The sequence below is a fragment of the Ambystoma mexicanum genome, chromosome 12 (genome assembly GCF_040938575.1).
Source record: "Ambystoma mexicanum isolate Mex_15411 chromosome 12, UKY_AmexF1_1, whole genome shotgun sequence".
Classification (NCBI taxonomy): Eukaryota; Metazoa; Chordata; class Amphibia; order Caudata; family Ambystomatidae; genus Ambystoma; species Ambystoma mexicanum.
Window position 1 is genome coordinate 1236040237 of NC_090936.1, and position 14492 is coordinate 1236054728.

At 49.7% G+C, this 14492-nt stretch overlaps 1 protein-coding gene across 1 annotated transcript in view; it reads right to left on the reverse strand.

Annotated features, from left to right (window-relative positions):
• STAB2 (stabilin 2) overlaps positions 1-14492 on the reverse strand; it is a 1783079-nt gene that overhangs the window by 931357 nt on the left and 837230 nt on the right. The window lies entirely within an intron of this gene.

Sequence of the window (14492 nt, forward strand, 5' to 3'; positions counted from 1 at the left end):
CATATGGTCCAATGATATCAATTCCTACCATCTCCCATGGTACATCACCTTTGTCAATACTCATTGGCTTAGACTTCACTATCCTGCAGCTCTTGTCACTGTTCTGACATGGCCAACAATTTCTAATAAACCTCTCAACCATAAGATCTATGCCTGGCCACCAGTATCTCAAACGCACATTGTTCTTAGGGCCAGTAATACCAGGATGACCCTGGTGTGCTTTCTCAATAAGATCATTCCAGAACTTACGTGGGGGAATCAACTTGTCTCCCCTCACTAAAAATCCATCTTCCATAGACATTTCATCCTTAACCTCCCAATACCTTCTACAATTTTCGCTAATTTCTCTTTTATCAGGCCACCCTGATTCGGAGTATCTTCTTATCTCTTGTAATTCATCATCTTTATTTAATTCTTCAATCCACATTTCCTTAGACGTAACCTCACAAACTACTGCCACCATCTCTTCATCCATATCTACATTTGTTTCATCACTACTTAATGGCAGTCTCGATAAATAATCAGCCACAATATTCCTTTTCCCTGGCACATATTTCACTGAGAAATTGTAATCCTGTAATTTAAGACTAATCCTGGCTAACCTGGGAGAAGCTTTACACATACCTTTTACCGTGAGTACTTCAATTAATGGTTTGTGATCTGTCCGAATTACAAATTTGCTTCCCCACAAGTATTTTCTAAAGTAATTCACTGCCCATGAACATGCTAATAACTCTTTTTCAATCACTGAATATCTGCTTTCTGTTTCTGATATAGCTCTCGAAGCATGACTAATCACCTTCTCATATGCATCTTCATTTATTTGTGTTAAAACTGCTCCTATGCCACTTCCACTGGCATCCACCGTAATCTTCGTCAACCTTCCAAATTCGAACCCTCCCAATTCCAAAGAGTCACAAATTTCTCCCTTTATGCTTTCAACCGCCTTACTACATTCAGCACCCCATGTAAATTTTGCATCTTTTTTTAATAACTTTCTCAATGGTTCAGTTATACTCGCAACATTTTTTACAAACCTGTTGTAATATTCACATAATCCTAAAAACGATCTTAATTCGTCTTTATTGTTAGGATTCGGTGACTCTCTGATTGCTTTCATGGCATCTCTTTTGGGCTTATAACCTTTACCATTCACAGTATGCCCTAAATATTCCACTTCCTCCAATCCAAATTTGCATTTGCTTTTCTCAACTTTCAACCCAACTTCTCGTAATCTTTTCAACACTTCTTGCAACCTCCTATCATGTTCCTCAGATCCCTTACCAAACACAATTATATCATCCTGATATACCATAGTTCCACTCAGACCTTTCAGCACATGCGTCATAATCCTTTGAAATACTGCTGCCGCAGACGCTAATCCAAACGGCATACGTCTATACCTAAACAACCCATGTGGCGTTATAAATGCTGTAATGTCCCTGCAATCCTCCGTCAAAGAGATTTGATGGTAAGCACTCGAGAGATCTAATGTGGAAAATACATCAGCATTACCAATACGATTCAACATTTCAGATATGATAGGAAGTGGAAAAATGTCAGTTATAATATTCTTGTTGACATCCCTCAAGTCTACGCAAAAACCCATTCAGATGATTCAATTTTTTCTATAACTCCTTCAGACTCCAATGATGCAAGTTCTTGCTCAACCTTATCAGCAATGGCAAATGGAATTGGCCTGGATTTCATGTGCTTAACAGGTATTGCTCCCTTCTTGAGACGAATCCTGTGCGCAAAGTCTTTGAGCAAACCCACTTTTATTGTCTCCACTCTCTCTTCTTTGACATTCTCATTACCTTGTTCTTGGCTCCCGTTTACCACTAGGATTTGTTCTTTAACACATGTATCCAACCTGATCCTCAATCCAGCTTGGTCTCTCCAACCCAGTACATTCACATCTTTTTCTGCTACATATACCTTCACTTGAGACCGTCTATCCTTGAACTGAACAATACACGAAAACCATCCAATCATCTTGATCTTGGATCCTTCAAACCCACCTGGATTTGGTATGTCTGGCATCTCCATCCTACTTTTGAGGCCTCTTGACTCTAAATTCTTCCATGTTTTCTTGGTAATGATCGTCCAAGGTGAACAACTGTCAACCTTTACTTTAAGTTTCCAATTATCAAAAATTACTTCACAACTCGGCATTTAAATTCTCCAGTTAGTGGCTCACGAATCAAAAACACTCTCTCTTCCTCTGATTCTTCCTCTTCTTCTACAATGGCAGATACTTTTTTCCTCCTTCTACATGTGACCGCGAAATGACCTCTTATGCCACAATTTCCACATTTTTGCCCCAATGCTGGGCACTGTTTAGCGTTGGCATAATGGCCCACTCTGCCACAATTATAGCACCTGTCTCCTTCTCTCGGCTGGACATTCTGAAATCTTTGTTCGTATTGGACTTTTTGTTCATTCTTTACCCAATTCTTTCCTCGATTAGAACTCCCTCTCTGCTCAAAGTTCTTCATTTTGTTATTTCTTCCTGCATTGACTTCGACTTTATCTTTGTTTTTTAAATTAGCTCCACTTCTGTCTTTTGACCGTAGCACATTAACTTGGCCTTGTTCTTCTGTTTCTTTTTCCTGTATCTCCTTACTATTATGCTTCTGCATACTTTGTACAACCTCTTCTTTCTTGTTCTTCATTTCCTTCGAACACAACTGACTATGTTCTACCCGTTTAGCAATCGCTATGGTTTCTGGTAGGGATGGATTGCCAACCATCCATAGTCTGTCTTGCACTAAATTGTCCTTAGAGTGAATAATGATCTGATCCCTGATCAACTCGTCCAAAGTGATACCATTGCCAAATTGGCAAGTCCGCGATAACACTCTCAATGCAGAAACATATTCTTCAATGCTTTCATGTTCTTTTTGTATCCGCGTATAGAATTTGTATCTATTTATGGCAACATTAGTTTCTGGAGCATAGTACTTGTCCAATTGCCTTAATGCCCTGTCATGTTCATCAGCATCACCTGCCTCATCAACAGTCAATTCTGGTAGCTCCCTGAACTTCCTCTGCCCTTCCAATCCTAATGCATGTAATACATATTAAACTTAACTGTAATAGAACATTTTTCAACTTAATGCTCACAGCCACTGGGAACCACTGCAGAGATTTCAGTCCTGGAGAGATTCGATCCCTGGGCTTGAGGCCAAGGATAAGTCTTGCAGTCCTGTTCTGGATGAGTTGCAGAGGGCGTTGAGTAGAAGCAGGCAGATTTAGAAAGAGACTGTTGCAAGAGTCCAGCCTAGAGAGAACCAGGGCTCTGGAGACAATGAGCTTCTGGGGGAAGGAGAGGAAAGGAAGAATACCTCTGAGAAGGTGCAGCTGGTAGTGTGACTTCTTAGAGACGTCAGAGATGTGAGGAGGGATGGAGACAAGGAAAGTGTGGAGTTGTCAGGGAGAATTCTCTTATAAAGGCTAATTTCCCAAACCTAGTGAGTCCCCCAGCAGCTTTGCTGGATTTTTGGGGTTTGTTTTTTTCTCCTGCTAAGAGTGAGACTCTTTTCCTCCCACTCGTAGACATGATTTGAGGTGTTTTTTTGACTTAGTATGTGTTCATGGGCTATTGGGTAACCTCTTTCTACTCCATAGGGCATCGTCTGTTTTTGTATGTGTGTTACACAGCACCCTCAGTGCAGTAACACAGGAGTGTCATAGTGACTCCCCAACATAGACTCCATAGCCTGGGACTGACTACTGTCTCCCAGAGCATGTAAAGTCACCATTGACTTTACTAGTCCTAAATTGGGAACAGAACCAGTACACACCATCATATTGTGGAAGTACTGGTAGGGGTAATTCGATTGTCCCTGGGTCTGTTTCCAAGGGGGCACTGTGCAGTCCCCCCTTGTCGAGTTTCTGGCTGGTGGCAGTGGTTACCATGCAAAATATTCCTTCGGAATATTCTCTATGGGATTTTCCCATTGATTTTAAACGCACCACTTTTTGGTGCAATGTTAAAGATACCGCCGCTTTATTTATTTAATATTAAATCCACGGTTGGGTCTTTTTGCCAGAACTCGGTTCCAAAATGGCGTTTGTGTCTGTCTCTGTAACTCTGACCAAGCTCGAGCCTTTTGTTCCACTATTTTGGCGGGCTTTTCCACAGAAGCCCTCCAAATGGTGCCACTCTGTCTGGGTTCCACAGGAAGGGTGGAGGGGGGAATTGGCACCCTGGACTGCGTTGCCTTAGCAACCCAACTCGCACTCTACTCTGATTGGCCCAGTGGTGAGCCGCCCGGCTCACCACTTAGCATGTGTGATTGACAGCTAGGCTGATGAATGGGGGTTTTGCTGCATAAAAGCGGGGCCTTTGGGACTGGAACTTCAGAAGTCGCCACAGGACCTAAGAATCCGAAGAGGGACGAAGCTGAGCCATCTGCAACAATGACACCACTGGTGAAGCCCTGCTGCAACAAACTCACCACTTTCCCAACGACAAGAGAAGATCTTTGCTGGACGACTCTTCTCCCCCTGAGCTGGTGGGAGCAACCAGTTCGCCTCTTTCGCCTTCCAAAGACGTCTCTTGGTCGAATCACCCGTGCCAAGTACCCCGGCGGCCGGACACCACTTTGACCGCAAATAAAAGGACCGCACCTTTTAATCGGGAACTCTGCGGCTGGTTTCATCCCTGGGCAGTGCAACGACTCCAAGTTTCCTCCTCAACGAGATCCTCTCTTCCCCTGGTCGGAATAACAAACTGCAACCACTGCCAGGAACAAATGCCACCGCTGGAGCTTCCTCTCTCTTAAGGTACTGTGTCCTACCTGGCCTCCCTTTCTACAGATTGCTAAAGGTGACCCTTAAATCCTTGGCTTTCTATACTAGGTTGGCCCCTGACCTTCTAACTTTGTTTCTTGAACTAAACCAACCTCTTTTGAACAATCTGCAAAGACTTTTAGTGCAACTTAAACTGTGTGATCCTGGGCACATTTCGCTTTGCTCCATTTAAAGTGGGCCTGGCCTATGAACTTTGGCTCTACAGTATATTCTGCCTTTATTCCCTTGCTCTGACTCTTAAAAAGTGTTGGGACTGTATTATTCTTATGCTCTGCCTTTTTCTCTCCCTCTAACCAAACTATTGGAGTGCCATCTTAGTTAAGCACTCGCATCTGTCTTAACAAATAGTGGTGTTTTAACTCTGCCTTATCTAATAGTTATTAAGGGAGGTGTGTATACTTTATCTGACTGTGTTTTAACTTGCTTTTGATTTGGAGTGCTAGTGTATTGCCTAAAGTGTGTTTTAAATAAATAACTCTATACTTTTGATACAAAGCTCTGGTCAGTGTTTGTTTGCTCTACTGTGTTTTTAGCCCTATTGTGTATACTCTACATACTGCCTTACTCTTCTTGAGAGAAGTCTGACTGCTCAGCTACACCTACCAGCTAAATCTGGTAGGTGCAGACTGCTACCAATTGGGTTTACTGCTTACTCCTGTGGTCTTAATCTTTTTGCAGTGTTCCCCAAGGGAACAGCACAGGATTCTGCCTAACACGAGTTGAAGATAGCCATGAGGTTTTTAGCTTCACAGGTGGTAGCAGAAACAGGTCCAAGAGAGGCCTACCAGAGAGAGATAGGAAAGGCAGGAGTGGGTGTGCCTATGAGGAAAATCTCAGTCTTACTGGCATTAATGCAGAGATCTTTGGCGGCACACCACTCCAGGATGAAGGACAGACAGTCAGAGATGAGAGAGGGAGAAGAGGTGGCTGAAGGTAGGCTGCAAATGAGCTGAGTGTCATCCACATAGCACTGGAAGTTGGGGCAGATCACGGCAATGCAGTGGGCAAGAAGTGCCAGGTATTGGTTGAACAGCCAGGGAGAGAGGTTAGACCCCGGGGAACACCACAGGTAGAGATAGAGATAGAGGAGAGGAAGGACCCAAGTTGAACCTGGGAGGGTCGATCAGAGAGGAAAGAAGTCAGGCACGCCAGGGCCTGACCGGTGATAACCAAGTTATCACAGAGAGGGCGGAGCGGGATGGCATGGTTGACTGTGTCAACGGCAGAAGAGAGATCAAGTAAGATGAGGACACAGGGGGTGTTGGAATCAAGATTGGAGAGCAGGTCTTCACGGATGTTCAGGCGAGCAGTTTCCGTGCTTCTGGCAGCTCTGAAGTCAGACTGATGATCATGGAGACAACCAACATAACAGTTGTTTGAAGATTGAGCTGGGAGATGGCCAATTTTCAAGGAGCTTGCCCAGGGGAGGAGTGATGGAGATTGGGCGATAGTTAGCCAGGCAGGATGGGTCGGCAGAGAGTTTCTTAAGAAGAGGGTGCACAAGGGAGCGCTTCAGGGGGGAAGGGAAGACTCCAGTGGCAAAGGAGTGGTTGCGGAAGTCAACCAGAGCAGGAGCCAGGGAGTCAAAGTGGTCCTTGATGGTTTTGGAGAAACAGGGATGAAGCTGTTTTGATGAGACTTTCATAGATCGGACTTGTCTGGGGAGAACAGGGGAAAGGCAGAGAAGGAGGGAGGAGAGGTGGCTGAAGAAGGGCCAGAGGAAGAGCAGGGAGTAGAGGGAGGAAGGGGAAAGGAGGAGAGAGGACTGGATGTCCTGAGTTTAAGAGATGAAATGAGAAGCCAGGGCCTTGCAGAGGGCCTGGGAAGGGACAGGAGAGGTAGATACTGCGGCAGGATTGGCAAGTTCCTTGCAGATTTTATAGAGTTCAGCCGAGTTGTTTGATGCCGCAGAGACGCGGGCTTGGATTGATCTCTCTTCTTGGTGAGGACAGAGAGCCGGTATTGCCTTTGGAGCAGGCGGCAGGCCAGTTTGTCAGAGGATTACCAAAAGCACGCCATTTCCTCTCAGCCACCCTGCAGTTGCGTTTGAGGGTGACAAAGTCTGAGTCGTAACAGGAGTTGCACTTGAGAGTATCAGATATAGCAGAGTGGAGCATGCAAAGGGCTGTGTCAGGGTGTGCCAGCCAAAGCGGGAGGGAGGAAGATATAGAGAAGAAAAGGTGAAATTGAAGAGGAAGCTTGGGAGGGCTTTCTGGATACCTCAAGACGCAATGACCAAAAAGCTTTCTGGGAATTTGTGAAAGGGGGCCCAACTCCCAGTGCAATGGAGAGGTCTACTGGTATGCATGTGGAAGCATGTTTGGGGCATTTTGGTAATTTGTTTCAAGGAGGAGCACAAGCGGAAAGGTATGGGAGATGTTTAGGCTACAGGGTGTGTCTCAGGCTATTACCAAACAGGCCTGTAACCGAACCCCTTTCTTGACCATAGTATTCAATGCCTGTATGGACACTGGTTATTTTCTGTCCTCGTGGAAATTGGCTATTATCTGTTGCCTCTTACAAGGCCTGAAAGGAGGACGCGCACACGGAGGGATTTCTCAACACGTCTTTATTTCACTTTTACAAACGGTAACTGGCGCTTCTCGCGCCTTACCCAGAACTCCCCTCGTTCCCCAACTCCCCGTTATAAACTCCGCCTCTCCAACGGCGGGGGCTAAACAAGTTAACCCATTGGTGACCGGCAACACCACCCCCGAACAATGTGTCCAAACATCAACTTAACATTAACATTCTTCAACAAGCCTCATAGGTCTCTTGATGGTTCGCCGTGGTCTCTCGTCTTGGGCAACTGGCCCTGACGTTCCCGGAGTTCCTGCTTCATGGCTTGTCCCTCCAGGATCTCCTACCGGAGGGGTCCACAGGTCGTCTCGCGGCTCTCGCGGTTCTGGGGAACACGGTCTCTGAGGTAGCTCTGTTCCCTCTCGTCTGACATAGTGTCTGAATTGCTGACAGTTCCTGGTGACAGCTCTGTTTTGATCTTCGGCTGCCACCATTGTACCTTTCACTGCAGTTACCCTCATGGGACTTGGGGCAAACCGCGGATCTGTCTTTCTGGACGTTGGCTGTTGGACGAGAACTTCATCTCCTATGTGGAAATCTTTTGTCACTGCGTGGCGGCGAGTGCCGGTGTCTTGTTTTGCTCTGTCTTTGGCTTCTGCATCCCTTTGGAGTATGTCCATGTCCGGCGGTTCATCGCTTGACGGGTTGCGTGGTATGCGGGTTCGCACTTCGTAGCGGAGCATTAGCTCGGCAGGTGTCTTGTTCGTGGCTTCATGGGGTGTGTTTCTATAGTCTCGTAGGAGTCGACACAGTGCCTGGTGGGGATTGACTGCTTCGACCCTGGCCCTCTGTATCGTCTTTTTAATTGACGCCATGAAGCGTTCTGCCATTCCGTTCGCTTGCGGGTGGCGGGAGGTTATCTTCATGTGTGTGAAGCCCAGATGCTTCGCCGGTGCCCCGAAGTCGTGGCCACAGAACGGTGGTCCATTGTCAGACTTGACTGTTTTGGGGATTCCCCACTCACTGAATAATTCCTCCAGTGCTGCTGCTACTTGGGGAAACGCTGTGGTGGTAACCAGTTTGACGGTCGGGAATCTGGAATGTTCGTCTATTAGCAGCAGGAGATAGTCACCCGCTTCCGTGGGCCCATAAAAGTCCATGGCTACTCGCTCCCACGGGCGATCGGGTATCTGCTTGTGCTGTTGTGGTGGTGGGTTTTCAGCCGGGGCTGTGCACTGGCAGGCATGGCAGTTCTTCACCCATTCCTCTACTGCTGCATCTAAGAAAGGGAACCAGACGTGGCACCTCAGCTGTTTTTTGGTGTTTTCGGCCCCTCTCTGCCGCTCATGGGCCGTTCGGACAACCTCGCTCCTTAGTGTGGCAGGGATGACAATCCTGCACCCTCTGAGAAGAATGTTGTTGCCCTTGACAGCCAGTTCCTTGTGCACCCTAGCCAGTCTTTTGATCTCCTGACTGCTCACTCCCGGGTGTGCCAGCATTGCTCTGTGATGGTCTTTCCACTTGTTGGTCAACGTGAGGCTGATAGCGAGGGCTGTCGTAGGGTCAGCAGCTGATGCGGTGGCGACCATCTCAAGGGATAGGGCCGGAGGTAGCGAGTTGGATGCTACGTACTGCATATAAGCGACATCGCCTTTCCGGGTCAAAGGAGATCCAACTGGATGTCGCAACAGATAGTCAGCGGGGCTGAGGTCACCCCCGGGACGATGTATAATGTCATAGTTGTATTCCTGTAGACGGATGCCCCACCGCTCAATCCTCGGGGGCATCTTGGTGTGCGGGTTCTCGAACAACGACAAAAACGCCTGATGGTCAATGATCAACGTGAACCGTTTCCCAATGAGGAAGTTGTGAAAATGCTCACATGCCCAGACCGCTGCCAAACTCTCCTGCTCCGCCTGGGAATGGGCCATTTCTAGGGTTGACAATGCCCTGCTTGCATAAGCAACCACGTGTCTGGGGTTGATGTTTTCGCCGCTGGTTTGGGCTAGAATGGCGCCAAGGCCAACCGGGCTCGCGTCAACCACCACTTCCGTGTGCCATGAGGGATTGAAGTAGGCAAGGCGGTGGGCTTCTGTTAGGGCGTGTTTGATGCTGGTAAAAGCCTGGCGGCATGCAGGGGTCCACTCAAAGGTTGAGTCTTTTTGCAGTAGCTTCCTCAACGGGTCAGTGAGAGAGGCGTAATGGGGTATGTGCCTCGCACAGTATCCCGCCATGCCGAGGAAGGAGCGAACATCCGCAACCTGCTGTGGTTCGCCGAGGTTGGTGATTGTGTCGACCTTGTCGGGATCCGGCATCATCCCTTCACTGGAGAAGATGTGTCCAAAGAATTTTAGTTTTGTCTTGCTGAATCGGCATTTGGCGATGTTGAGTGTGAGGCCCGCCTCCTGAAGCGCTGCACAAGTGGCGTGTAGTGCTTTGTCGTGGGACTCTTTTGAAGAGCCAAAAACGAGGATGTCGTCACTGTAGTTCAGCGTGCCTCTTATGGGCCTGTTGACCTGGCGTATGGCTTCCTGGAAAATCTCTGCGGCGGACGAGATGCTAAAATTCAGTCTCCGGTATCTGAAAAGTCTGTCGTGCGTCGTGAATGTTGTGATGGGCCTGGAGTGAGGATGCAGCTCCAGCTGGTGGTAGCCTTGGGTTAGGTTGAGCTTGGAGAACAGCCGGGCATTGTTTAGTTGCACAATCATGTCCTCAATGCATGGGCCCAGATGTCTCTCCCGTTGAATGGCGGTGTTCGCTACCCTCATGTCCACACACAACCGGATCTTGCCTCCTTCCTTGGGCACGATCACAAGAGGGGATACCCATGGCGTTGGCCCCGTTGCCGGTTCGATGATACCATTGGAAAGCAGTTGTTGGAGGGCTTCTGACACTGCCGCTTGCATGTGGAACCCAACTCTTCTGGGGTGTTGTGGCACCGGTCTCACCGAGGGGTCGATGTGGAGTCTGATGGGAGGGGCCTTGAGTTTACCCAGCCCTGTGCATAGGTTGGGGAATGTTCTTGTGATGTCGCCTTGTGTGATGAGGTTCTGGGATTGGTAGCATGCTATAGTGTCGACAGAGTCTCTCGGATTCAGTCTGTTCGAGGTTGCGGTAATGGTGTCTCCCGCCTTCACGTGTATCTCAATCAGTCCCAGGCGGGATGCCGTATGATAGCTGATTAGGCATCGGCTTCTGGCAAGTGAGCGGATGATGTGAATGGTTGTGTCCACTTGCCGACCATTCAAGAGGAGCCGTTGTGTGAAACGCCCCACTGTCTGCAGGGGGGTGGCAGATCCCCATTGAAAAATTCTCGAGTGTGATGGTTCGAGCGTCGGCGGGTTTGGTATTTTAGCGTAGTCCTGTTCGCCCATGATATTAACAGTAGCGCCTGAGTTGACCATGAATTGTAAATGGCAGTTCCCCATTTTGATCGGGATTTTGGGGGCTTCCCTGGCCTCTTCATTGTCAAGTATAAGATTGACATATTCGTCCTGGTCGAACTGATCATATGGCGTGTTATATGCTGCTTCCGGCTCGTCGTGGTAGAATGTTTCAGGCCTATATTCTGCTGGTGGGTAGTCATACTCATCCGTGAAATATCTGGTTTGGTCTGCCTGGTCTAACTGTGGTGGGTACCCCTGTGCTTGGTACTCGTCAATGGCTCTGACGTATCGCCTCTGTCCTTGCCCTTGCTGGTAGTATCTGGGTTGATTGTATTGTAGGGACGGCGAGCGGAGAGGCATCCTGGCGGGCGCTTGGGGGCGCATTGGAGGAAATGGTATGCCTTCTCTACATACAGAGTGAAAATGTCCCTCTCTTCCGCAGTTTGTGCATCGTTGGGATAGAGCTGGGCATGACCCGGAGTGTGGGAAGGACATCCCACAGCGGTAGCATTGTCTCTGTTGGCGTGGAACCTGCGTAGCTTGTGCTCTGTATGATTGCGACCCTCTGTCGCCTTGACGAGGGGGCTGTATGGCTGCGACGAGTTCATTGGTGTCTTGTTTGGGGTTGCCTGTGTTGCTCATGGATGAGGCTTGGGCTTCAACCCTCTCATGTATGCAAGCAAGCTCGCTGACTTCTGGGATGGTGAGCGGTTTTTCCAGTAGCTGTTTCTTGAGTGCGGGGGACAGGCACCCTTCTATGACCCTCAGCCTTATCGCTTCTTCCAGGGAAAATGCGTCGAACTGGCAGTTTGCTCCCTTCACTCTCAAGCGGGTTATGAATTCATCGACTGTCTCTTGTGGCAATTGAGTGCATTTGTTAAATAGATACCGCTCGTAGTGGCGGTTGACTTCGATGATGAGGAGTTTGTCTAGAGCCCCAATCAGGTTTGTGAATGTGGTTTGTTGAGCTGCAGGGATCTTTTTCACAACTGTCTTTATCTCCCCCCCCACCAGATTGAGGAAGATGTCCCTGATATTGGGGGAGTCGCCATCACCAGACCCCCGTACGTAGTGCTGAAAGTCTTCCATCCAGTCAGTCCATCTCGGCCACTTGGTGGCTTGGGCGCCATGGTGAATGGCGGGGGTAACCGCAGCTGTATTGGTTTCGTCTCGCGGGCCAGTTGGGGGGATCCGGGATTGGACACAGGGTTGCTCATGTTGCTGGGCGGTGGGAGCCCGCGGGCGTACAGTCAGTCCAAATGCTGCCCCAAATTCTCTGGGCCGGAGTGGCGAACGCGCCGCAGGCGATGGCGTACGCTGGTGTAGGCCTAACACGCAGGTGAGCGTGGACTTGCACTCACTTGAGAGTCCGGTGACAAGGATGGGCCCTTAGGAGAAAAGAGGCTGGAGGTGCAGCCGGAGGGCGTGGGTGGGATCACCGGCACGCGTCGCTGGAGCGGACCTGGCGGACTGCCAGGACCAAATGCGCACTTCCCAGTGCTCGCGCAGCTGTCTGGCACGCCATCCCAGGCGTGACGATGGAGGAGGAGAGGAGTTCGGCGTGTAAGCAAACGCCCACGTGCACGCAGCGGATTGCTGTTACTCGTACTGGAGGAGGAGGAGTAGGAGGAGACTCGGCGGACATCCGAGATAGGATAAAGCGGACTGCCAAAGGAGGACTCCGTTGTGTGCACGGACAGCCTTCGTCGCCAGTGTTGCCTCTTACAAGGCCTGAAAGGAGGACGCGCACACGGAGGGATTTCTCAACACATCTTTATTTCACTTTCACAAACGGTAACTGGCGCTTCTCGCGCCTTACCCAGAACTCCCCTCGTTCCCTAACTCCCTGTTATAAACTCTGCCTCTCCAACAGCGGGGGCTAAACAAGTGAACCCATTGGTGACCGGCAACATTATCTTTCCCATTTTTTAGAAGGGGGAACCACTGAGCCCTGTGTCCTACAGACCTATCTCACTGTTAGATACTTCCTTTAATATCTTTGGAAGGGTCTTGCTGGGACACATCTAGTCCTGGTTATCGGAGCAGGTGGTTCTCTCTGACATACAGTTTGGCTTTCGCCCCGGGGTGGGAACTATGGAGCAGAGCCTTAATTTGTATTTAGTTGTTTCCAACTCAGTCTTCTGAGGAGGGGGGAGAGGATGTACCTTGCATTTATGGACCTGAGCACGGCCTTTGATTAAGTAGACAGATCGAAGCTGTGGGCCGTGCTCGGATCCATGGGATGCCCAGAGGCAATTTTGGCTCTGCCGCAAGAACTTCACAGGGAGAACCAGGCTTGTGTGCATAGCGGTACAGGGCGACAATGCACTTGGGCTTTAAGGTGGGATGTGGGTTTCAGCAGGTTTGTGTTTTAGCCCAGATCCTTTTTACCCTCTACATCAACGGGCTCTTAAAGGCACTGGTGGACATGAGGGCCGACTATCCGTATATGGGGGGCAGGCTTTTTATAGTGCTCTCATACACTGATGATACTGTGCTAATAGCCAGGACTCCCAGGTCCCTCCAGATCCTGATTTCCGCATATGCAGCCTTTATGGAAAATCTGGTGCTCAAAATAAACACCATAAAATCAGCAGTAATCCCCAGAGTCAAGGAATTTGATTATCTGGGGGTGAGATTTTCAGAGACAGACCCAGGCAATGCCCACATTAAAAAACAATTGGCGGGGCGTAGCTTGAGGCACCGGCAATGCGGTCGCCTCTTTAAGAGCTCTGTGGGACGCCCGAAAAAAACACCATTATGTCCATAATTTAGCAATGCAGACCCGGCACAGAGAAAACCTGCAGCCTGGTGAACCTTCCCTGGTCCAGCTGATCAGTACTGCGGGGTGAATCGGAGGAAAATAACTGCAGTTCTTGATACCGAAAGAAACGCTGACATACCCCGCCAAAAACAAGATGGCGGCAGCCTTACCGCACTCCGAAGGAAGAGGAAGAAGCTGCCCACTCTGCCTCCATAGCCCTTGCTCTGGGCCACCCCAGCCATCCGAGGACAGCGGACCTGATCCGCGACCGTCCTGGTCGTCCCACCAGTGCTAAAGGAGGGGTCCCAATGAGCGGAGCCCTGCATCCACTACCCTGGAGAGGGTGTGCCCCCAGCCAGCTACGATCCCGCCGGGAGACCGAAAGCGGTTCCGGCAACCAGAGGGGGGCCTCCCGAAGGTGAGGATGCTCTCTCGTAACACAGGACACCCCCCAGAGCGGGCACTGACAAAAGCCCCAGAGAGAGGGATCCCAAACTACACAGGGGGAGGTGCCCCCCCCACTCCAAGCTGCTGCATCCCCAGCCGGCCCGGCAGCTGGGGAAAGAGTGGGATCCCTCTTTCTAAAAGTGCCCTGTAGCCATCGGCAGCCGATGCGACGGGGGGCTCCCATCATCCTCCACGGCGCTGGGAGCGATAGGACTGCTTCGGCGGTTCCAATGCTGGATACAGCGTACCAGCCAGAGCCCCGGGGGAGAGGAGGCTGAGTAGCTTCAACACAATTGACAGCCTGGGCTGCTCAGAAAACCCGCCCACCCCCCATTACGATCAGCTAAGGGCTTCCTTGGCACCAGCAGCAGCCAGGGGTGCCACTTTGGTAGGGGCCCCGCCCTTCTAGTATCAACCTGCAAAAACCCAATGGGCCCATGACACATAATACCCAGGACTGGGGGGAAGGCAAGCGAAGGAGTGAAGAAGCGGCAGCACTAGCATAAAGGAAGAAAGTGGCAAGGCAGCCAGTATCAGCCTAAATCCCATGGCACACC